Raw genomic sequence first — 24,548 nt, forward strand, 5'->3', positions numbered from 1 at the left:
TCACCCCTAAACCTTTAGATGGAGAGGAATTTGTTAAGTGTGTCCAAGAACATTTTCTGATTCAGTATGTGGATGTACCTACTTGAGAAGGTGCAAAACTTGACCTACTCTTGGGAAATAAGGCAGGGCAGGTGACTAAGGTGTCAGTGGGGTAGCACTTTGGGGCCAGCGACCATAATTCTATTCGTTTTAAAATAGTGATGGAAAAGGATAGACCAGATCTAAAAGTTGAAGTTCTAAATTGGAGAAAGGCCAATTTTGATGGTATAAGCCAAGAACTTTCAAAAGCTGACTGGGGGCAGATGTTTGCAGGTAAAGGGACGGCTGGAAAATGGGAAGCACTCAGAAATGCGATAACAAGAATCCAGAGACAGTATATTCCCATTGGGGTGAAAGGAAAGGCTGGTAATATAAGGAATGCTGGATGACGAAGGAAATTGAGGGCTTGGTTAAAAAAAAGAAGCATATGTAAGGATAGATTGGGTGAAACCTTATAAAGCCAGTAAGAGTTTTCTTAAGAGGGAAATCAGGAGGGCAAAAATGGGACATGAGAGAGCTTTGGCAAATAGAGTTAAGGAGAATCCAAATGGTTTTTACAAATACATTAAGGACAAAAGGGTAACTAGGGAGAGAATAGGGCCCCTCAAAGATCAGCAAGGTGGCCTTTGTGTGGAGCCGCAGGAAATGGGGGAGATACTAAACAAGTATTTTGCATCAGTGTTTACTGTGGAAAAGGATATGGAAGGTATAGATTGCAGGGAAATAGATGGTGACATCTTGAAAAATGTCCATATTACAGAGGAGGAAGTGCTGACTGGAAGTTGCGCTTGAAGATCCAATGAGGTAAGAAACAAATGATAGATGCGGGCAGCCTCTAAGTCATTGTAAAGTGGATGAGCAAAGTGCCAGAAGATGCACTGTGTGTGATGCATGAGATGCATGTGTATGTGTCCCTGTGTGCAAAGAGAACTGGAAAGAAGCTTGCAGGACATCTGCTCCTGGTGTCCAAAGTGAAGTCCTTAAGGGCTGAAGTGGTACGCGAGTTGGTCTGCCAGCAGCTAAGATGATGTGATGAGGCTGTTGGTTTAGTGCTGCTCCCATTTGCATGGATGAAGAGTGAAAGTGGGTGGTGCCCGAGGAGCAGACAGGGAAATGGAGGTCAAGGCGGAGCTGAATGAAGGCCTGAAGAAGCAAATGGTGAGCTGCTGTTGCCAGGTAACCACTCTGACTTTCATGCCGAGAATCAGCGCCATCTTGTATCTTGGGATGAGGAGCGAGTGGGGGTTGCTAGCAATAAGGGGAGATTAACTAATAAGGACAAATAAATACAAGGAAATAAGGGAGTCACTGCTCATTCAAAACTCTTGGACAAAATTGAATAAGGATTTCTCAATATCAGAAATCTCGTGTTTTCATCCCTTCAAATTGTTATCAGTTCTTGAGTGGTGACTGCACACTGAAGGATTGCTAATAAAAGAAAACAGGGCTGGGTGAATAAGGATCTGCACCAGTTCGCCTTACATTAGCAGGAGGAAAGAGATTAGAATTTATTGTAAATGATTTGAATACTGAATATTGAGAACAGAATTGACAGATTGGATAAAGTCAACATGGGTTTATGATGGGGAAATAATGTTTTATAAAACCTATACGGGTTTTTGATGCTGCTTTGATAAGGTAGATTCAGTGGATGTAGTGTATTTGCATTTTCAGAAGATTTTCCTGGAGCAGGGACAGCACGGGGTTAGATACAGAGTAAAGCTCCCTCTCCACTATCCCCCATCAAACATTCCCAGGACGGTGACAGCACGGGGTTAGATACAGAGTAAAGCTCCCTCTCCACTATCCCCCATCAAACATTCCCAGGACGGGGACAGCACGGGGTTAGATACAGAGTAAAGCTCTCTCTATTGTCCCCCATCAAACGCACTCCTAGGCCAAGTCAAGTTGCCATAGTTTTACCAAACCATAGGGCTGCTATGTCATGAGAGAGAGATGGCTCGTGGTGGTTTAACCTGAGAGCAACCACACCTCAGGTGACCAGAGAGGTTGAGAAGGAGAGTCCTTCATGGTAGCCTCAGCCGGTGATGGGAATTGAACCGACAGTCTATGTTGTTCCCATCAAACACTCTCAGGACAGGGACAGCACAGGGTTAGATACAGGGACAGCACAGAGTTAGATACAGAGTAAAGCTTCCTCTACACCGTCCCCATCAAACACTCTCAGGACAGGGACAGCACAGGGTTAGATACAGGGACAGCACAGAGTTAGATACAGAGTAAAGCTTCCTCTACACCGTCCCCATCAAACACTCTCAGGACAGGGCAGCACAGGGTTAGGTACAGAGTAAAGCTTCCTCTACACCGTCCCCATCAAACACGCTCAGGACAGGGAAAGCACGGGGTTAGATACAGGGAAAGCACACGGTTAGGTACAGGGACAGCACAGGGTTAGATACAGAGTAAAGCTTCCTCTACACCGTCCCCATCAAACACTCACAGGACAGGGACAGCACAGGGTTAGATACAGAGTAAAGCTTCCTCTACACCGTACCCATCAAACACTCTCAGGACAGGGACAGCACAGGGTTAGATACAGAGTAAAGCTTCCTCTACACCGTACCCATCAAACACTCTCAGGACAGGGACAGCACAGGGTTAGGTACAGAGTAAAGCTTCCTCTACACCGTCCCCATCAAACACTCTCAGGACAGGGACAGCACAGGGTTAGGTACAGAGTAAAGCTTCCTCTACACCGTCCCCATCAAACACTCTCAGGACAGGGAAAGCACGGGGCTAGATACAGGGACAGCACAGGGTTAGGTACAGAGTAAAGCTTCCTCTACACCGTCCCCATCAAACACTCTCAGGACAGGGAAAGCACGGGGTTAGATACAGGGAAAGCACAGGGTTAGATACAGGGACAGCACAGGGTTAGATACAGAGTAAACTGCCTCTACACCGTCCCCATCAAACACTCACAGGACAGGGACAGCACAGGGTTAGATACAGAGTAAAGCTACCTCTACACCGTCCCCATCAAACACTCACAGGACAGGGAAAGCACGGGGTTAGATACAGGGACAGCACAGGGTTAGATACAGAGTGAAGCTTCCTCTACACTGTCCCTATCAAACACTCCCAGGACAGGTAGAACACGGGGTTAGATACAGAGTAAAGCTCCCTTTACACTGTCCCCCATCAAACACTGCCAGGGACGGGGACAGCACAGGGTTAGGTACAGAGTAAAGCTCCCTCTTTACTATCCCCATCAAACACTCCCAGGACAGGGACAGCACGGGGTTAGATATAGAGTAAAGCTACCTCTACACCGTCCCCATCAAACACTCTCAGGACAGGGAAAGCACAGGGTTTGATACAGAGTAAAGCTCCATCTACACTGTCTCCCCATCAAACACTGCCAGGACAGGCACAGCACAGGGTTAGATATAGAGTAAAGCTCTCTCTACACTGTCTCCCCATCAAACACTACCAGGACAGGGACAGCACAGGGTTAGATATAGAGTAAAGCTCCCTCTGTTCTCCATATGCAATGAGAAAGATCTCCTTCATACAATAATTTTACTAAGTGGAAAATAATGGAGAGTTGAGAGTAATCAAGATACACTTCTGGTATGAAACACAAGCATGATGTTTTAATGGCTCTGACATAGGATCACTAGACCTGAAACATTAACTCTGTTTCTCTCTCGACAGGTGCTGTCAGTCCTACTGAGTTTCTCTAGCACTTTCTGTTCTTGTTTTGTTGGGTGGCACGGTGGCACAGTGGTCAGCACTACTGCCTCACAGCGCCAGAGGCCCGGGTTCAATTCCCGACTCAGGCAACTGACTGAAGTTTGCACATTCTCCCCGTGTCTGTGTGGGTTTCCTCCCACAGTCCAAAGATGTGCAGGCCAGGTGAATTGGCTGTGCTGAAATTGCCCATAGTGTTAGGTGTAGGGGAATGGGTCGGTGTGGATTTGTTGGGCCGAAGGGCCTGTTTCCACACTGTAAGTAATCTAATCTATCTCCAGCATCCACAGTTTGTTTTTTTTTTCAGTTTAAATAGTTAAATAGCTATCATCTGGACCTTCCTCCCCTGGCCACAGAGATGAAGGTCACAATCTTACCTGTGATCTTTTCTTTTATCAATATGAATGCTGTACACTTGAAGTCATGTGCAATATTTTCCTATACATTTTGGTTGAGTTCTTTATTCTGCCAGGAAGTGTCCCTATGATGGATAACTCGCTTTACAGTTCAATCACACTGAAGGTGCTGTTTGAGAACAATACCTGCTCCTCATGCAGAATTGACTTATATTGCCAATTCAAATCAGGGACAAAAAAAACAGAACACTGCACAGCTGATGATGTTCGTAATGCTAGTGAAGAGCTAATTGTCTTATTAGCATAGCAAGTCAAACTTTGACAAGCCTTTCATGTTTCTGCATGTTGTCTGGAAGAGAGCTTCAGGCTAATTGGTCTTATATGATTTCATTGTGAATGGCTTTTATTCAGCAAATAAAGAATCCAATATAAGAGGAGAAACTTCTGTAAGGATCAAAAATTCTGCAAGTTAAGGGTGGCATGGTGGCTCAGTGGTTAGCACTGCTGCCTCATAGTGCAAGGGACCTAAGGTTTGATCCCAGCCTTGGGTGACTGTCTGTGTAGAGTTTACACATTCTCTTTGTGCCTGTGTGGGTTTCCTCCCACAGTCCAAAGATGTGCAGGTCAGGTGAATTGGCCATTCTAAATTGCCATAGTGTTAGGTGCATTAGCTAGAAGGAAATGGGTCTGGGTGGGTTACTCTTTGGAGGGTCAATGTGGACTTGTTGGGCCGAAGGGCCTGTTTCCACACTGTAGGGAATCTAATCTAATCTTTTGGTTGAGATTCTGAATGGAAAGTAGCTCCAGATTTTAAAGAATCACAAAATGATACAGTGGAAAAGGAGGCCATTTGGCCTATCATTGTCTGTGCTGGCTCTCTGCTGAAACTATCCCAGCTGTTTAAGCATGTTTATTTAAACACTTAACAATCTCAAACAGTGCTTTGGAAAGACAGCACAGACTTTAAAGACTGGTAATATTGCCACTCTTGGGCAACTGTTGAGAAAGAGATTATGATCAATGATATCAGACTAATTCCATTAAGTATATCCAGTTTTATCTACTTTTAAAAGTTTAGGTCAAATTAGATTGTTTAAGCCAAATGAGATTTGGCAGCTATGCAGTGTTTATTTTTTTTTCTGTCACCAAGTCACCCTTTATTTACATGTGGAGAGTCTCTCAGAGCCAGCTGTCAGAATGAACAGGATATCTGACACTTCTGTTTTTTTATATATTTTTCCCCAGTACCCATGTTGTGTGTGTGTGCAGGTGTGAGACCCAGTGAAAGACACAAGGTGTACAAATCTTTATTCAATTTCCACCACCAGGAAGAAAGGAAACACCCGAGTGGCCAGTGACAAGCAGTGCCCTTCACATCAAAGGGCAATGCTGTGTGATCAAACAGTGAAGGGGAGGGCAGGGATTAAACCAACATAGAGTTGGAGGGGGAAATAATGCACTCCACTCCCTGCGGCACCCACCTCTCCCTGAACAACTCCAGGGTGTTGGTGGAGACCGCGTGCTCCTTCTCCAAGGACACCCGGGCTCTAACGTAACCGCGGAAGAGGGGCAGGCAGTCGGCCCTAACGACCCCCTCCACGGCCCGCTGCCTGGACCTGTTTATGGTCAGTTTCGCCAGGCCCAGGAGCAGACCCACGAGGAGGTCTTCAGACCTGCCCTCCCTCCTCCGTACCGGGTGCAGTGGTGGTTATTCTTTTTTTCTTTTTTTTTTTTTCTTTTTTTTATTTTTTTTAGTGCTTATTTTATCCCCAGCACCCATGGTGTGTGTGTGCAGGTGTGAGACACAGTGAAAGACACAAAGTGCACCAATCTTTATTCAATTTCCACCACCAGGAAGATAGGAAAACACCCGGGTGGCCAGTGACAAGCGCTGCCCTTCACATCAAAGGACAGTGCTGTGTGATCAAACAGTGAAGGGGAGGGTAGGGACTAAATCAAAATAGAGTTGGAGGGAGAAATGATGCACTCCACTCCCTGCGGCGCCCACCTCTCCCTGAACAACTCCAGGGTGTTGGTGGACACCGCGTGCTCCTTCTCCAAGGACACCCGGGCTCTAACATAACCGCGGAAGAGGGGCAGGCAGTCGGCCCTAACGACCCCCTCCACGGCCCGCTGCCTGGACCTGTTTATGGTCAGTTTCGCCAGGCCCAGGAGCAGACCCACGAGGAGGTCTTCAGACCTGCCCTCCCTCCTCCGTACCGGGTGCAGTGGTGGTTATTATTGGTTAATTTGGATAAGGACATGAACAAGAAAGGTTAGGAGGGATATGGGCCAGGAGCAGGCAGATGGGACTAGTTGAGTTTGGGATTGACTAAAGGGTCTGTTTCCCTGCTGTCTGACTATAGGCAAGTTGACTTAATCTTATGTTTATGTTCCATCCTTGCTTGTTATAAAACGTCCAATCCTGAGCAGAAGTCACAGTCCAATGAAGGAGCTGCAAAAACAGACTCTGTTAAGACTTTGAAAGAGCAGTTCGGGGCAATGTTCCACTCTGGTGCAAGCTGGACAGGTGTTGGAAGAGACACCCCTAACAGCCAGTGCCATCACAAACTGTTTCCCTGGTTGGGTGGCTTGTACAAAATATTGGCAAGCTGCCAGTGCTCAGTGAAATTGAACAGACAGCACACAGTGTATGGAGGGGCTTCAGGAGGGGAGAAGGATGGGGCAGGTTACAGACAATATTCTCTCTCAGCTGCGCATCCAAGAGGTTTCGTGCACGCCAATTGGAGACCTGTGCAACAGAAAAAAATAATGAGGAGGATATTAACTTGAGGGCATAGGTTTAGGGTGAGAGGAGAAAGATATAAAAGAGACCTATGGGGCAACTTTTTCACACAGAGGGTGGTACGTGTATGGAATGAGCTGCCAGAGGATGTGGTGGAGGCTGGTACAATTGCAACATTTAAAAGGCATTTGGATGGGTATATGAATAGAAAGGGTTTGAAGGGATATGGGCCGGGTGCTGGCAGGTGGGACTAGATTGGGTTGGGATATCTGGTTGGCATGGACGGGTTGGACTGAAGGGTCTGTTTCCATGCTGTACATCTCTATGACTCTATGATTTCAGAGATAAGGAGGAGCCAGGGGTTTGCAAACAAATTTAAGAATTTTAAAATGGAGGCATTGCTGTACCAGGACCAAGTGTAGGCCAGTGGCCATTTAAGTGATGCATGGATAAAAATTCATGTGAGTTAAGGTGTAAACAACAGGGTTTTGGATAACTTTGTGCATATTGATGATGGGAAAGTATTGGAATATTTGAGGTCAGAGGAAGCAAAAAAGCAGATGAGGGTTTCAGCAACAGATGGCCTGAGGAATGATGCAACTGAAAAATTACATCTAACTGTGTTTAACTTATCACTTTAAGACCTACATTGTGCAGTGTTCCAGTGTGTATTTTAAAAAAGGTCCCATTTAATATGTGGGACATTGAATAATTGATGGTGTTTACCAAGCTGAGAAAACAATCGTCTTCAATCATTTTTGCCTGCAGTGCTTGTGACTAAAAGCTTCTGAAACAAATTCTTTCATGAACCATTGCCCATGAGCTATGTATTTAGATGTTACTCTCAGAATTGGGGAGAGTTTCAGAGAGTTCAAGTATAATAGCTTCTCTACTCTTCCTATTGCAGCATACTTGGAAGCAATGAAGCATGTTCTAGTATGTCTTAAATCAAACATCTCAGTCATTACTATTGTACTTAAACCTGATGTTTAGAATGAAGTGAAGCTGGAGTACAGCAACAACTGCTCGGTATGTGACCGGAACTTCATGTTTCTTCGAAAAAGGACACTGACCCAAGATAATTTGATTTAACTATCATTTGGCAGAGATAATGCCAGGTCTGAGCTAATCACTGTTATTGTGTTTTGCATCCATTAGGCGATGCTGCGATCTATTAGTTATTATAGCCTACAAATTACATTAGTTAATTTATGGTCTAGAACAGAATTTATAATTGTTTACCATTGAGGCACTTCACCAACATTCTGCTCAAAGGAGTAACCTGTAATCCCTCACTATAAAGAGTATTCAATTCCCACCTTGGGGAACTGTCTGTGTGGAGTTTGCACATTCTCCCTGTGTCTGCGTGGGATTCCTCCGGGTGCTCCGGTTTCCTCCCACAGTCCAAAGATATGCAGGTTAGGTGAATTGGCCATGCTAAATTGCCCGTAGTGTCAGGTGGATTAGTCAGGGGTAAATGTAGGGAATGGGTGGGTGGATTGCTCTTCGGAGGATCGGTGTGGGCTTGTTGGACCAAAGGATCTGTTTCCATACTGTAGGGAATCTACTCTAATTAATCTACTCCAACTACTGTCCCCTGCAGCCACTGAAGCAATAGCTTGCAGAGGAGCTGAGGGACATCTTTGTCACCTTTTGCACATTTTTACTCAGTTGGCCTTGACTGAGTGTTACAGACTGGCACGTTCCAAGGTCCAGGATGACACGCTGAGGGATGTAGTAAAGCCTGGGGCAGCTGCTGCCAAGGCATGGTGGGGAAAGACCACTGTCTGCTGAAGTTAACTGAGGCTCCGTTCAGTTATCAGACTCTCCTGGTGTCTCAAGTGCATGGAAATACAGTCTCGCACAATTCAGGAATGCCAAGGGTTTGTTTGTTGGATGGAGTAAAACTCCAATGTTTGTTTGTTTCTTCATATGCCATTGTACAGAAACGAACATAAAGATATTTTTTATGAATTTTTGAAATGGAATGGCCTCATGCCACCATTTGTGTTTGTTTTTCACTGATGGACTTTGCTGTTTGAATCCTCGCTATTACTTCTGCCATTTACATCTCATCATTACCAGAAACTCATCAAGTGACACCAGTACAGGGAATATCAGCAGCATTGACAGGAATGGATGGAAGGACAGTTGTTCAAAATGGAGGCAAGTTGTCCAATAAACTGCATCTTGCTTTGTGTCGAAATACCGTATGAGGCAGAATGGCGGCTGAGAAGGAAAGAAAAGAACCCTGCTCTCTGGATCCCACTCGCTTGTGAGGTGACCGATCCCACATGCCCAAAAATCTGCAGATTGAGAAGGAGCCTGCTCAGTGAATGAAGACCCCACGACAGGAACCCGCAACCCGAAGTTGACGTCATCCTCCAATAGAGGGACAGCTGGCACTGACAAATAAAAAATCGGGCTGGCTTGGGACATGTTCCAGTCAGATGTTGTAACTCCCAGGCAGACCAATGCCTGCTCCCTGGATAACCTCTGAACCTCAATTAGATCTCCAACCTCACATCGCAGCATGGTATGAGGCTTAGTCAATAATCTTCAAAAGCAGGTTTTCAAGTAATTGCTCTTTCCAATAGTAATATCTGTGGTTGAAATGATGAAAAAGATTTTCCAGTCACATCTCTCAAACATCATAAGTGCATCACATCTTCTATCACCTTTCATGACCTCAGGACATTTTACAGCCAATGGACTGTGGCCACTATTGTAATGTAGGGAATGTGGCAGCCACTTTGCATGCAGTGGCATCCCCCAGATGATCAGATGTTCTCTGTTAGGTGTTGGTTGAGACATAAATATGGGCCTAGACATCGTGGAGAATTGCTTCACTCTTCTTCAAATCGGGCCCCCAACAGGATAAATGGGACCTTGTTTGAACATTACAACAGAAAGGTGACACCTCTGACAGTGCAGCACTCCCTCAGTTCGATACCGAAATGTCAGCTTTGATTAATGTGCCGAAGACTTGAGAAAGGGTCTTGAACCCGGGACCTTCTGATTCATTGAGCTAATGCTTACTCACGTGGATGAAAGCAGCAGCCATTTTGTCCATCGATTCAACCCGTATTAAAGGGATGAATGAACAGTCACTTTTTTTTTTGGTATTGTTAATTGAGGTAGGAATGCTGAGCAGAACACTGGGACAACTCCTCGAATCTCTCTGAGGATCAGCCTATTCAGAGATGTTGTTACACGCCTTGAAATTGGGACTCCTAGCTCAGAGGTAGGGACTCTACCAGTATGCTTGATGAACCACCCCATTGCTCCTCTCTGAATGTGCTTAATGTTCACCCCCCACCCCTCCCATCCTCACCACATTCTACAGAGGGCTCATTGAGAGTACCCTGAGCTGCTGCTTCACTGCCTGGTTTGGGAAGTGCACCGTCTCAGATCATAAGACCCTACGCTGGATAGTGAGGGCAGCTGAGAGCATCATCGGGGTCTCTCCTCCCTCCATTACAGACATTTACACCACACGCTGTCTCCAAAAGACTAAGAGCATTATGGAAGAGCCCACTCGTCCCTCCCTCAAACTCTATTCCCTCCTGCCATGTGGCAGAAGATACCAGAGCATTCGGTCTCTCACTATGCAACAGTTTCTTCCCCCGGACCATCAGGCTCCTTAACACTGTATGATCAGACTCTATTCTATCTGAAACTCTTTGCACAACTACGAATTGCTGCTAGAACAATGTTTTATTAATTATCATTCTTTAATTACACTTTAATTTGTACACCACTGCCTGTTGTCTTGAAGTGTCAGGAATTACTGTGCTGTCTTGCGTGTTTTGCACTTTATGCTGCCCTGTGTATGATCGTGTAGTTTGCACTGTCCATGTAGCACCTTGGTCCTGGAGGAACGCTGTCTGGTTTTTGCTGTATCAGTCGCATATGGTAGAAATAGCAAATAAAGCTCCTCTTGACTCTTGACCTGAGTAGGAAGATGTCTGATTTAAGTTTCATTCAAAAGGCAGCACCTCCGAGAATGGAGCAGTCCCTCTGGAAAACATAGGACTGTCAGGCAAGATTATGTCATTAAGTCCTTCACACCTTCAGTGTTTTGGCGAAGGAACAAATCATGTTGCCCCACTGTGAAGACAACGTAGGCGTTAATGAGGAAAGTGACACAAATCAATGTTGAATGTTGAAATCAGGTATTCAAGCCTATCACTACAGCTCATTCCCGTGGTTAGTGGCCGCATTGACATGGGAGGTGGAAAATGTAAGATTTCATCTGTCTCTCGGAGATTAGATTCCCTACAGTGTGGAAACAGGTCCTTCAGCCCAACCAGTCCACACTGACCCTCCGAAGAGTAACCCACCCAGACCCATTTCCCTCTGACTAGTGCACCTAGCACTACGGGCAATTGAGCACAGCCAGTTCACCTGAACCGTTGCACATCTTTGGAAGGGAACCGGAGCACCCGGAGGAAACCCACGCAGACACGGGGAGAATGCGCAAACTCCACACAGACAGTCGCCCAAGGCTGGAATCAAACCTGGGACCCTGGTGTATGAGGCAGCAGTGCTAACCACTGGGCCACCGTGCCACCCCTGAAGTGGATACCGTAATTTCTAAATGTCCAAATATGTAACGAGGCAACAACTAAAAGATATGGAGAGGGAAACCTGCAATTCATGGAAGTGGCTGTCCAAATGAAATCCCTAATCAGAGGGAATTGCTCATGTGCCACACTTCGAACATTTCATGACCATGGCAAGCTAGTTTCAGAAGCTAGTATTTTTGTTGTTTCGGTCAGATTACTGGACATCATTTAAAGGCAGGAGAAAGTGAGGTCTGCAGATGCTGGAGATCAGAGCTGAAAATGTGTTGCTGGAAAAGCGCAGCAGGTCAGGCAGCATCCAGGGAACAGGAGAATCGATGTTTCGGGCATAAGCCCTTCTTCAGGAATGAGGAAAGTGTGTCCAGCAGGCTAAGGTAAAAGGTAGGGAGGAGGGACTTGGGGGAGGGGCGTCAGAAATGCGATAGGTGGAAAGAGGTCAAGGTGAGGGTGATAGGTCAGACTGGGGTGGGGGGCGGAGAGGTCAGGAAGAAGATTGCAGGTTAGGAAGGCGGTGCTGAGTTCGATGGATTTGACTGAGACAAGGTGGGGGGAGGGGAAATGAGGGCAAAACCCTGGTTGGAGGGTTCCTGGCAGAAGATGAGGCGCTCTTCCTCCAACCTCATCTTCCGCCTAGGAACCCTCCAACCACAAGGGATGAACTCGGATTTCACCAGTTTCCTCATTTCCCCTCCCCCCACCTTGTCTCAGTCAAATCCATCGAACTCAGCATCGCCTTCCTAACCTGCAATCGTCTTCCTGACCTCTCCGCCCCCACCCCAGTCTGACCTATCACCCTCACCTTGACCTCTTTCCACCTATCGCATTTCTGACGCCCCTCCCCCAAGTCCCTCCTCCCTAACTTTTATCTTAGCCTGCTGGACAAACTTTCCTCATTCCTGAAGAAGGGCTTATGCCCGAAACGTTGATTCTCCTGTTCCCTGGATGCTGCCTGACCTGATCATTTAAAGGCAGCATATTGCTAGGCGCTTCAATCTGAGGCGTCGTAGTAATTATGCTGATAATACTTCCAGATGTCAGTCTGGTGTGCTGGAATCATTGAGCCTGACAGAAAGCAGGCAGGTAAAATGCAGTGAATCCAGTTTAACTTCCTCCGGGCACATATTGATCCCAATTGATCTCACTGTTTACAGAGAGAGTGAGGTGGAGGGAGTAGGCCTCCCCCCTCTTCATCCGTGTAACAGTTGCTGCAGGCAAACATAAAATCTATTGCGTGTAACGGGCTTTGCAGTATAAGGCTCTATATAGATGCAAGTTGTACCTCAAACCACATTGTGTTCTCAAAAGACTTCTGCAATTATGTAGGTGAAAGTGAGGACTGCAGATCAGAGGTCAAGATTAGAGTGGTGCTGGAAAAGCACAGCAGCTCATTCCTGATGAAGGTCTTTTGCCCAAAACGTCGATTTCCCTGCTCCTCAGATGCTGCCTGACCTGCTGTGCTTTTCCAGCACCACTCTCTGCAATGATGTGGCTGTTATGGGAACTGTGGCAGCCATTTTGTCCACAATTAAGATTGTGCAAACATCAAATAGGTCTGTCCTTCATATTGTTAATGAAGGGAGGAAGTTGATGAGTGCTTTATTTATTGGGTAGGTGTATGTGTGCCTTCAATGCAGTGGATCGTGACACATCTTTCTAATGTCATTATGCCAATGTGACCCTCATTACACTTGCCTCTTTCTCTACCTGTGCCCCCAAGTAGTAAATAAAATGATGACATGGGAATTATTTTAAAATTCATACTTTGATGAATAGTTTATGTCTGCATGAGTTTACTTATTCATTTTAGAGTTCGTTGGGAGTGAGAAGATTATTCGTCTCTTTCATCTGTGCTTGGAAGTTTCACTGCTTCAGATGTTGCTCTGGGCTCTTCCCTGCTCCAAGCCCCAGATAGCACAACATAATCTGCTGCTCATCCACCCAAATGGGGTGTGTGTGTGCGCGTGTGTGTATTGAATCTCAAACTACAGATCCTCTCCCTCCCTCCAAAGTTAGGTTTTAAAGAGATAATTCCTTTTGTTTTGCAGAAATAAAATCCTTCTGAAATTTCAATCCATGACAATCATGTTAAAGGGCAGATAATTGCGATACAAATGTACTCTATATTTAAATTATAAATGGATACTAAAGTAACATTTGACAGGCTTTAATAAGATTTTTTTCTGGATTTAACTCAAGAAAGTCACTTGGTAAAAACAAAGAACATTTAATCCAATAAGAACTGCTTTAGATAAATAAATGTTATACAGAGACTCAAATTCAATTATTCTCCCTCTAGTTTAAGAGATACTCCATAGACCATCATTTTTGCCTCCTGCTGTTGGAATCCTAGATCTTGCTGTACTTGGAAGATGGAGTGAATCTCACCTCCCAGACTGGAGATAAAGGTGTGGAGCCATTTAACTTTTCCCCAAGGTAACCTACAGCCATTAACTAGTCTATTGGTGAAAGACACTGGAGGCTGACATGATAAACTGAGTTAAACAGCTCCAAGAATGTCAATTCTTCTCAATTTGCCATCACCTTGGCATAACTGTTTATAATTAAGCAGCCTTCATCAAACTTTTGCGAAGAGCCCAATTTAGTATCAACCTAGAATGAGTTTTACTGCACTGTTTAGACCAAACTCACATTCCCTCAGCCCTTTCTACAATACTGATTGGTAAAGAAACACTGTTATAATGTGTGCCAGTGGCTTTCTCTAGACCTTACTAATCTTAATGCAGGATTCCAGGCTGTATGTGTTGGTGAGGAATTTGTCCTGGAGTCGAGATTAAAGCAATCCAAATGTACAGTCTAGTAGAAACAGCAACCAGGAGCATGAAGTCTGGCAGTTCTTTCTCTTCCTCGCTCCACGGTCTCCATATGTAGTGATGCAACTGTTGCCAGACCAAACTGGGACATTTTACACTTCATCGCTCGGTATGGAACCACACAATGGGGCACACTAAGCCATCAGGGTGTTTGTCCATGATGGAGCCTAAGTAAGAAGCTTAAATCTGTCCATTTCAATCTACCTCCGGCCTGACATTTATTTTTTAACAGCATGTCCTCTCATACACCTGACCTTGTCTTATGATCGAGCTGTCTTTGGAAGAGTGCAAAGAGTTAATCCTTTCTTGCAAAAACAGAAATAGTATATTATTTTGGAGGAACAAAAGTGCAAGTCGAAATGTTGCCAAAGGGCACGTCTGACTAGGAAAGTGGAAGATCTGTCATTTGACCTTTTTATGTTAGCTCTTGACTCCAAGGAGGAACTTTGCATTGTAAGGGCAAGTTGTTCAGGGCAAGATACATGATTCTTCCTGTGCTATTTGAAGGGCTCCTTTTTGATGGAATGCTCACAAACAAAAGGATTATACCACATACGTCAAAGTGTTGAATGCTGAAAGAAAAAGATCATTTCTAATATTACATTAGCTGTCTTGAACCTTTAACTGAAGTTAAGGAACTGGAACCATGATTCTCAAAGTTAAAAGGAGTAAGTCTTGTAATGGTGGTGTGGTGATCTGATATTTGCATGGGATAAGACGTGTTACTATTCTGAATTCCTAACCTCGGTTGTGCCATTCTGCTCATGCACCTTGTCAATGTAGAGCATTGCCCGATAATGAGAGACCAGGAGTTGCCTTAAACTGCTTTTTGCAGGTGGTTACAGAGCAACTTTGCCACAGGTCTGGGTACATGACATAAACGTAGTGTGTGCAGATGAAAGTGTAGAAAATAAATCTTATCAAACTTAAAAAGCAATGAGTATGATATAACCGCAGTAGATCTTCAATTATGGTTGAAGTACTGTTATACGCTTGATAACCTGTCAAGCTAGGAACTTGCAAACTGAGGTCTCCCATCTGTAGCCTGTGGCCCTTGCATGCTCAGTGACAGTGAGTAAAGCAAATCAAATGTTGGGATGCCTTAAAAGGTTAATGTTGAGCTGGAATAGTGAAGTAATATTGCCACTTAATATTCATTGATGTGACAACACTCGGAACACAGTGTACAGTTCTGCTCGCCACAGTATATATAAAATATAACAGCTATTGCTAGGATACGGAACAGAGTGACCAATACAACCAGGACAAAGGAACTGGATCTTGAGAAGAAATGATAAAATTGGAAATGTTATTGCAGTGATTGTAATGAGGTCAGTCAGATGGACCTCATAGAATCTGAGTTCCCTGATTGGGGCTGTTAATCTAGTCCAATCAGGGAGCTCTGGCTGACAGAAATAAACAGGAGGGTCAGAGGTTCTGTTCACTCTGAGAGCTGCTTCTGAGGAAGCTGGATGTGCGTGTGTGTGCAAGGACTCTCCTCCTTGAAGGTGTCAGAGGGGAAAGGGACTATCCCTGGACCAGCTGCCCCACATTGACAGAGCTCTAGGGAAGAGGGAAGAAGGAAGAAGAAGGAGGAGGCAGAGGCAGAGGCAGAGGCAGGAGGAGGAGGTGAAAGTTCTGAGTCCTGGGCCTACTTTTGGAGCTGCAGCCTGGGCCTCACCCAGGTCAAGGGAGTGTTGCTGCTGACCTGGGGCCCACTCCCACTACTGGTCTCTGGGACCCCGCCCGGACCTGCCTCACTGCTACTGCATGGGACTTGCCTTGGGGCCCCTCCCAGGACCTCCACCACCACTGCTGCTGTTGTTAGAGGCCCACCTCCACTGCTGCTGCCTGGGACTCAATTTTGGGGCTGCCTGGGACTTGCCTTGGGGACACTCCCCAACAGGCCTGCCCCTCACTGCTGCTGCAACCAAGGGCCTGCCTAGGACTTGCCAGAGGCCTGCCTCCACCACTGCTGCTTGGACTCGCCTTGGGGTCCCTCCCCACAACCTCAACCACCACCACTGCTGCCTGGGACTTGCCTTGGGGACCCTCCAACAGGTCTGCCCCCCACCGCTGCGAACGAGGGCCTGCCGAGGACTTGCCAGAGGCCTGCCTCCACCACCGTTGCCTGGGACTTGCCTTGGGCTCCTCCCCACAACCTCCACCACTACTGCTGCCGGAGGCCCACTTCCACCACCGCTGCCTGGGACTCGCCTTGGGTCCCCTCCACCACTACTGCTGTCTGGGACTTACCTTGGGGACCCTCCCCAACAGGTCTGACCCCACCGCTGCAACCAAAGGCCTACCTGGGACTCGCCCGAGGCCTGCCTCCACCGCTGCTGTTGCCTGAGGCCGGTCTCCACCGTCGCTGCCGGTGACTTGCCTTGGGCACATCCCCAGGACTTCCACCGCTGCTGCTTCAAGAGGCCCATCTCCACCGCTGCTGCCTGAGGCCTACTAAAATTCAGCAGCAGAGTATGGCGAGCCCGAAGGTCGCGGGGCCCAGCCGAACCTACGCCGGGGTAGCCGCTGCCTTAGGCTCGGCTGTCCCAACCCCGGCCGCAACCACGACACCCTTCAGGCACTTAACCAAAGGCCTATCCCCACCCCAACATGTCCATCGAGGCCTGCAGCAAGGCCATGGCTAGTGTGGTCGGCCCAATGGCCATCGTCGCTGCGGCCCGCATGTACGGGAAGGCCGTCTTCTTCAAGACCGAGCAGGCGGTCCACCTGGCCGTGGAGAGGGGGCTCACTGTGGGCAGGACACATTTGCCCGTCGACCCTCTGGAGGTTACGGCCCAGAGGGTCGTGATCTCCAATGTCCCGCCCTTCATTGCCAGCGAGCTCCTTCTCCCCCACCTCACCACCTTGGGTCAGGGGTCCAGCCGCTCCTGCTCGGTCTTAGGGACCCCGCCCTCCGACACATCTACTCCTTCCGGCTCTAGGTGTTCATTTGCCTGGCCCGGGAGGAGGTCACCGAGGGCTTATTCACCGTCCTCCACGAGGGAGCGGCCTACTGCGCCTTCTGGACGGTGGACGGCGTGCGGTGACACCTGTGCTGCGAGGTGGGGCACATAAGGAAAAATTGCCCCACCCAGAAAGCTACCCAGCCTATGCTGATGGTGATGCCGCCGCACCCACTCCCCCTCCCCCGAAGCCAACACCTCAAGCCCCGGCACCAGAGGCTTCCAATGCTTCAGCCTTTGGCAGGGAGGGGGGGTGAACGTCCGGCCGGCCAGAAGGCGCCGACTAAGACGCGACGCGTCAGGTCTGCCCACGGGGAGACCACCCTAACCCCTTCCCCGACACCTAGCCCACGACCTGCCCCACCCCAGCACGACAATGCCCCTGCGTCTGTGCCAGCGTCACCCCAGCGCGGGAACCCTGACCCCCAAACCCGTACCTGATACTGACCCCACATCCACCCCCCCCCCACCCCGATGGAGAAACCCCTCGGGCTTCAACACCTGGCCCGGGGGCCCCTGAGCCCGAATCCCACCACACCCTGGCACTAACCTGGGGGGAACCACTGCTGCCCCACCTCTTGCGGCGACCGTGTCTCCGGGCCCCGGAGAGGGAACCTGACCCCTACTTACTCACTCACTCACTCACTCACTCACTCACCTGATAAACCAGGGCGGAGCAGGAAGTGACGCAGCTGACCCTGGCCACTCCCCCTGTCTTCCCCCAGCCATTCATATTCCGGGAAAGGCTGGGGGGAGGGACCCTGGGCCCCATGACCACCGGGGCGGGGAGGGGAAGGCCCATAAATCCCTCCCCGGTCTCTCTGGGGAAGAGGCACCGGCCCTTGGAAGGGAGAGATATTTCAGTAGCGTGCCGGCGGTGCTACCCCTCTTCAGGGGACGAGCCAACGGTGCCTCTCGACTGTCCCGCATCGTGGCCTGACCTACCCGAACCCCTAGGGGCTACAGCTGGGCCTTCTGCTGCCTCCACTCCTCCGGCCCCTGGGGAGGACTTTAACGAACACATGAGCCACAGTGTGGGCGATGACGGAGGACCCTCTGCTGGGTCGTTGAGCGGTGGAGGGGAGGAAGGTGTTATCCTCGCTCCTCCCTCCCAGACTGTTTTTCCAGGGGCCTTGGCCCTGGGGGATGACCTTTTCCCCGAGGAGCCAGGCGTCCCGGTGTCAGGAGAGGAGCGGGGCCCTGAGCCGGCCAACTGGCAGGAGCTGGAGGCCAAAGTCTCGGCTCGCCTAAGCCGCTGGACAGGACTGCTCCGAGTGCTATCTTACAGGAGTCAAGTGCTGGTCATAAACCAGCTGGTGGCCACCATGCTGTGGTACTGGCTGGTCACTTTGGTCCCTCCTCCTGGCTTTGTCGCTGACATCCAGAGAACGTTGGTTGACTTCTTCTGGGACAAAAAGATGCACTCGGTCGCTGCGCAGGTTCTGAGTCTCCCTATTGAGGAGGGCGGTCAGTCGCTGGTGTGCGTCCGCACCCAGGTCGCGACGTTCCGCCTTCAGACCTTGCAGCGATACCTTTACATCGAGCCTCCTCCTAGGTGGTGCGCCCTGGCGACGTATTTGTTCCGCCAGGTGCGTAACCTCAACTATGACACAAGGAGGGAGGCAGGTCTGAAGATCTCCTCGTGGGTCTGCTCCTGGGCCTGGCGAAACTGGCCATCAACAGGTCGAGGCAGCGGGCCGTGGAGGGGGTCGTTAGGGCCGACTGCCTGCCCCTCTTCCGTGGTTACGTTAGAGCCCGGGTGTCCTTGGAGAAGGAGCACGCGGTGTCAACCAACACCCTGGAGTTGTTCAGGGAGAGGTGGGTGCCGCAGGGAGTGGAGTGCATTATTTCCCCCTCCAACTCTATTTTGATTTAGTCCCTACCCTCCCCTTCACTGTTTGATCACACAGCACTGCCCTTTGATGTGAAGGGCAGTGTTTGTCACTGGCCACTTGGGAAAAGAAAGAAAACTGAGAGCTGGCTCTGAGGGAGCTGGATCAGTGTCAAAGACTCTCCATTTGTGTCAGGTGACTGACACTGAGCTGACTGGCCACACAGCCAGTGTGTACTGCTACAGTTGGTTTCTGTGTTTTTTTGGGGGAACCTGGTTCCTGAACTGGCTGGTCTAAACAGTCAATTTGTTACAGGTGTATTTCAGTTCTCAATAGGAACTGTTATTTCACTGGCTGGTTGCAGCCTGTGTGATATTCGTTTTTCTTTTAATTTGAGAAAAGAATTCTGTTGATTTTGTGGCAGGACATAGCCCTCGCATTCTGGTTTTCTTTCCTTTTTTTGCATGTGTTTTATGCTTTGGTGTTTGGATTGACCCCCTGTGAGATACTGCGCCTTTCCAGATGAACTGTTCCTGTGTGGGTAGGCCTGGCCTTCTGTGGGAGGACTAGGCCTCTGTAAAGACTGAACACCTGTCTGTGTGTGTGTGTGTGTGTGTGTGTTGGGAGGTGAACATCTGCTGCATCCTGGAGTGGATTCTGCCTTCGGGAGTGGACAAAACCCGTGAGTTAACCATACCTTTACAATGTACTGTGTTCCTGTGAGTTGGCCTGGTTGTCTGTGGATAAACCAGGCCTCTATGGAGACTGAACACCTGTGTGTGTGCTGTGGGGTGTGTATTTGCTGCCTTCAGGAGTGGACTCTGCCTTTGGTTGTGGACTCTATCTTTAACAATGTATTCTGTAAACTGGAGTGGACTCTGTTCCTGAGAATGGATTCTGCATTCTGAAGAGAACTGTTTATGGTAATGGACTCTGTGTACCAGAAAGGACTCTGTTTGTTGGTAATTGACTCTGTCTTGTTGCTTGTTGGGATTATCACCTGCACTGTCTTGTGTGTCCCTGGGTCTAGCAGGCCTTACTGTGAGTTGTGGGCTTATAGGTCATCCTGAAAGCTGTCACACTGAGAGCCGGAGGGTGGGGAGGGCGTCCTGTGAACCTGAAGGTGGGTAGGCTGCCCAAACAGCTGGAGTGTGGGTAGGCCATCCCAATGCCAGTCGCCCTGAGAGCCGGAAGGTGGGTAGGCTGTTCTGAGCGCTATCGTCCTGAGAAGGCATAATCGGGACGGGCTGTCCTGGAGGTGGTCGGAAGGTGTTGGAGCGGACCAAAAGCTGGTAGGGGTGTGGAGCGGGCCGAGAGCTGGACATGGCGTGGTAGTGGGCTGCCTTAGAGTGGCCAGAAGGTGTGAGGGACAGGTGGCTTGCTGGGTTGCTGAGGGTGTCTGTATTCTATGCGCTGTTTCTCATTTGATTGGACTGTCTTGTATGTATTTGTTACTTTTATGATGACTGAAAGTGGGATTTGAGGTTCATCCTCTTTTTCCCTGTGAACTGGTTGTACGGTGAGGTTTGGATTTGCTGCCCCGTTCCCCTGTAAATTGCTGTTTCTTGTATATGGCTGTTCATGTTAACTGTTTGTTGGTAACTTGTTCTGGTTAATAATAAAATTTTAAAAAAAGGAGTGTTAGAAGTTCTGCTCACTCAGAGCTGGCTCTGAGGGGGCTGGATCAGTGTCAAGGACTCTCCAACTGTAAATAAAGGGTGACTTGGTGACGGGATACCAGGTGGTGATGAGAGAGTAGCATGCTCCTGAAGAAATTCACTTATACCAGTTGTCTTTGAGTTGGGGTAAGCATTTCTGGCAACATGCCATTATTTGGGAAGCTTGACTCATTCGAACCTGCCGTCAAAGACTGGGCCCAGTATGTGGAAAGAATGTGTGTTTTTTTTTCTCCGGGCACCTGACACTGGGGCAGATGAAAATCTACGAGTAATTCTTCTGACAGCTTGTGGACCCATAGCTTTTTTGGTTATGAGGAGCCTAACTTTCCCTGAGCCATCAGATACAAAAACTTTTCAAGGGTTAGCTAAAGAAAATTACAACTCCAATTCTGAGACATTATCAGGTTTACTTGGCAGTTCAAGAACCGGGGAATCCATATCAGGATTTTTAACAATGCTAAGATGACTGACAGAGGCTTTAACCCTTAATGAGATGCTGAGAAACTGTTTGGTATGTAGGATTAATGATGTAACCATGCAAACGCACCTACTAGCTGAAGTCCAACTGGACTTCAAACAGATACTACAACTGGCTTTGTCATTAGAAAATGGAGCATGGGAGCTACAGGGTATTCTGATGGAAGTGGGCAACCTCACCAGTCTGACTGAGCTTGGGAAACACCACTTGAGTGAAGGCAATTGTGTAGTCTCACTCAGGACATTATCACGAGCAGAGGGACTCTCTGTCAGCCCACAGCAAAACCCCAAAACAAAGCCAAGCCTCGGCCAAATGGTTAACATTTTTTTTTCAGGATCCAGATCGGCAAACCAGTGTAGTTGCTGATGGTTTGTGGATTCAAGATAGCAAGATAGTCCCACTAGACTGAAATGGAGTGAGAGAACTCAGTGACAGACTGGTAACCAGGAGAGTGCACACCCTGGAAAGCCCACCTACATCTGGTTTGGAACAGCTACATTACTTAGCAACATCCAAATCAGAACCAATCAAAATAAATGTCTGGTTAAATGGTCACCCAGTTCAAATGGAGGTTGATACTGGCACGGCTGTATCAGGGATTGTGGAACCAGTATTTAACAAAATTCACTCTGGACTCCAACCCTTCTGTTTATGCATGACCTCTGCTAGACTGAGAACGTATACTGGGGAACTGGTACTGATTAAGGGGACAACTTTTGTTCCAGTCTGATATGAGAAGCAGCTGGTTCAGTGACTGTAGTAACAGGCTCGGGCCCAAGCTGGATGGGGTGGAATTGATTGAGAGAGATTCACCTTGATTGGCTCACGATTAGAAAATGGCTGCCTGAGGTGAGGTCCTAATTAAATACCTGTAAGATTTTCAGGAAGGTCTAGGGATTGTTAAAGGAGCAAAGGCTACCTTGCATGTTGACCAGGACACAGTTCCATGATTCTCTAAGACCCACCCAGTGCCATATGCCTTATGGGTGAAAACAGGCAGAAATCAGGGAGACTGGAAAGGGAAGGAATCATCAAACCAAATGGGCAGCAGCAGGCGTACTGATTGTGAAGCCCGATGGGTTGGCTCACCTTTGTGAGTATTTTATACAAACAGTAAACCACTTATCACCACTGGATAAATACCAATCCCTCACATAGAGGGTTTGTACACAAAGCTGGCAGGGTGACTGTCCTTTACAAAGCTGGACATGAGCCATATGTATTTGCAATTGCGGTGAGATGAGGATTCCCAGCGGTATGCTACAATTAAATACCCATAAGGGTTTGTGCTGATATACCAGACTGCCATTTGGGTATCATCAGCCTGTGCAATTTTTCAACGGACGATGGAGAACATTTTACAAGGTCTACCTCGGGTTGCCATTTATCCAGATGACATGTTAATAACAGGGAAGACCAATAAGGAACACTTGGAGAACTTGGACATAGTACTTAGGTGTTTCTCCTAGAGGGGAAAAATGTGTGTTCCAGGCACCGCAAATGACTTACTTGGACAACAGCGATGACAAGACTGGGTCACACCCATTTGAAGATAGAGTGAGGGCAGTCAAAGGTGCCTCAGCTCCAACATCTGTGCAGGAACATCAGTCTTTCTTTCTGTTGGTGAATTATTATGGAAAGTTCATACATAACCTGGCCTCCATCCTTGCACCCGTGCATCAACTCATAAAAAGGGGTCAACCTTGAAAAGGATCCATTGGCCATGCCATAATTTTCAGGGAAGTGAAGAAACCTTTATCATCCTCAGTGAGATCTGGTGTTGACATGCGATATCTCCCTGCACAGCATCAGGGTAGTATTAGCTCAGAGGTGGCCCAATGGAGAGGAACACTCAATAGCGATTGTATCCAAGACTTGGTAATGGGGAAAAGCAGCTGTTTCACTTTGTCCAGAATAGTACAGGCAACATTTTTGAGCTCAACTTGAGTGGCAGGGGACATTGGGGGAATGCAAGGGGAGGTTAAATTCAAACCTAACCTACTGATGATTTAGAGATGCCGGTGTTGGACTGGGGTGGACAAAGTTTAAAAATCACACAACACCAGGTTATAGTCCAACAGGTTTATTTGGAAGCAATAGCTTTTGGAGCGACGCTCCTTCATCAGGTGGATGAAGTTTTTCTTATAAGCCTGCAGTCAGATTCTCAAAAAACAGGCAAGTTAAACTGATTTATGCTTACCTTTCTTGTTTGCTCATTTTTTGTCTGTTTTAACTTTTGTCCTTTTAGAGCTCTGGAAATGACTATCCTCTGCACTGATATCTCACTAATGGATAAAGCAGACAAAGATTGGATGAAATCAACAACTTAAGAGCAGGACCATGGATTTCAACTCTACATGTGATATGAAAGGGGCCATGCTATAAATTGGACATTCCTCCTTGTGTCAGCTTCCTCATGAAGCCAGACTGTGCAATGACTCAGTCAGTTCACAGGTTAATGTCCTCCCCTGCAAGTTCAATGTATTGTGGAACACAGGTGCTGGTGTTTCTCCATCCCAAACAAGTTCCCCACCTCAATCACAGCCAGCCAAATTGAGACATTGCAAAAAAGAAAGCCTTGTTGAATCCGAGGTCTGATTTTGTGAATCTCTGTCAATAATCTCGTGGGGAGGTGATTGCCTCATTTAATATACTGAGGTGTTTCGTCCCCTCAATCCATCTCATAATCTAATAATGAATGGTGGGGTTTACACTTACATTGAGAATGAAACAATAACGATGAAGCAACAGTGTGAAAAGAAATATCACAGGTCTGGCTTGAATGTTAACAGAGGCCGGTTTCAGATAGATTGAGCTTAACTGTTTTGCCCTTATCTCTTTTTGCTGGCATCTGATGATAAAGTGAATAAATAACTTCAGCTGCAGTGAACCTTGGCAGATATGAAAGGTTTGGTCATGAATATTTATATCATGCACATTGACACATTCTGCCTTTTTTTTTGAGTAAACTGGCCTTCCATCAGCAAGAACTTCCACTGACTTTCACTGAAATTTATTGTTGAACAACATGTACGATTGGCAGTTCGTGCGTTTCAGACTGTATTCTCTCAGTAAGAATAATTCAGAGTCATTTAAAAACCTGACCAATTCTGGGACTATGGCACTTGCCAGTTTCACAAGTGTGGGTTAAGTGTAAGCCCACTTCACGTGACTGACTTGGCCAGCTCCATTCTGGCCATCTCATATCCCTCCCACAATTTTCATTGTGTCGCCGTGACAGAGTCATGACCAAATGCTTCTGTTATCGGTACTTCAATAATCTTGACTGATAGATTATTCTCATAATGTAGTTGGAAC

The 24,548-nt window shown here is 47.5% G+C and overlaps 1 long non-coding RNA gene across 1 annotated transcript in view; it reads left to right on the top strand.

Annotated features, from left to right (window-relative positions):
- LOC148134690 (uncharacterized) overlaps positions 1–24,126 on the top strand; it is a 107,699-nt gene extending 83,573 nt beyond the window's left edge. The window contains exon 3 of the long non-coding RNA XR_015755712.1: positions 23,479–24,126. This is a non-coding gene — a long non-coding RNA (uncharacterized LOC148134690). The remainder of the gene's footprint in view (positions 1–23,478) is intronic.
- The last annotated feature ends 422 nt before the right edge of the window (positions 24,127–24,548 follow it).

The sequence above is a fragment of the Chiloscyllium plagiosum genome, unplaced genomic scaffold (assembly GCF_037043375.1).
Source record: "Chiloscyllium plagiosum isolate Xiang-an unplaced genomic scaffold, Cpla_swu_hap1 HiC_scaffold_53X, whole genome shotgun sequence".
Lineage (NCBI taxonomy): Eukaryota > Metazoa > Chordata > Chondrichthyes > Orectolobiformes > Hemiscylliidae > Chiloscyllium > Chiloscyllium plagiosum.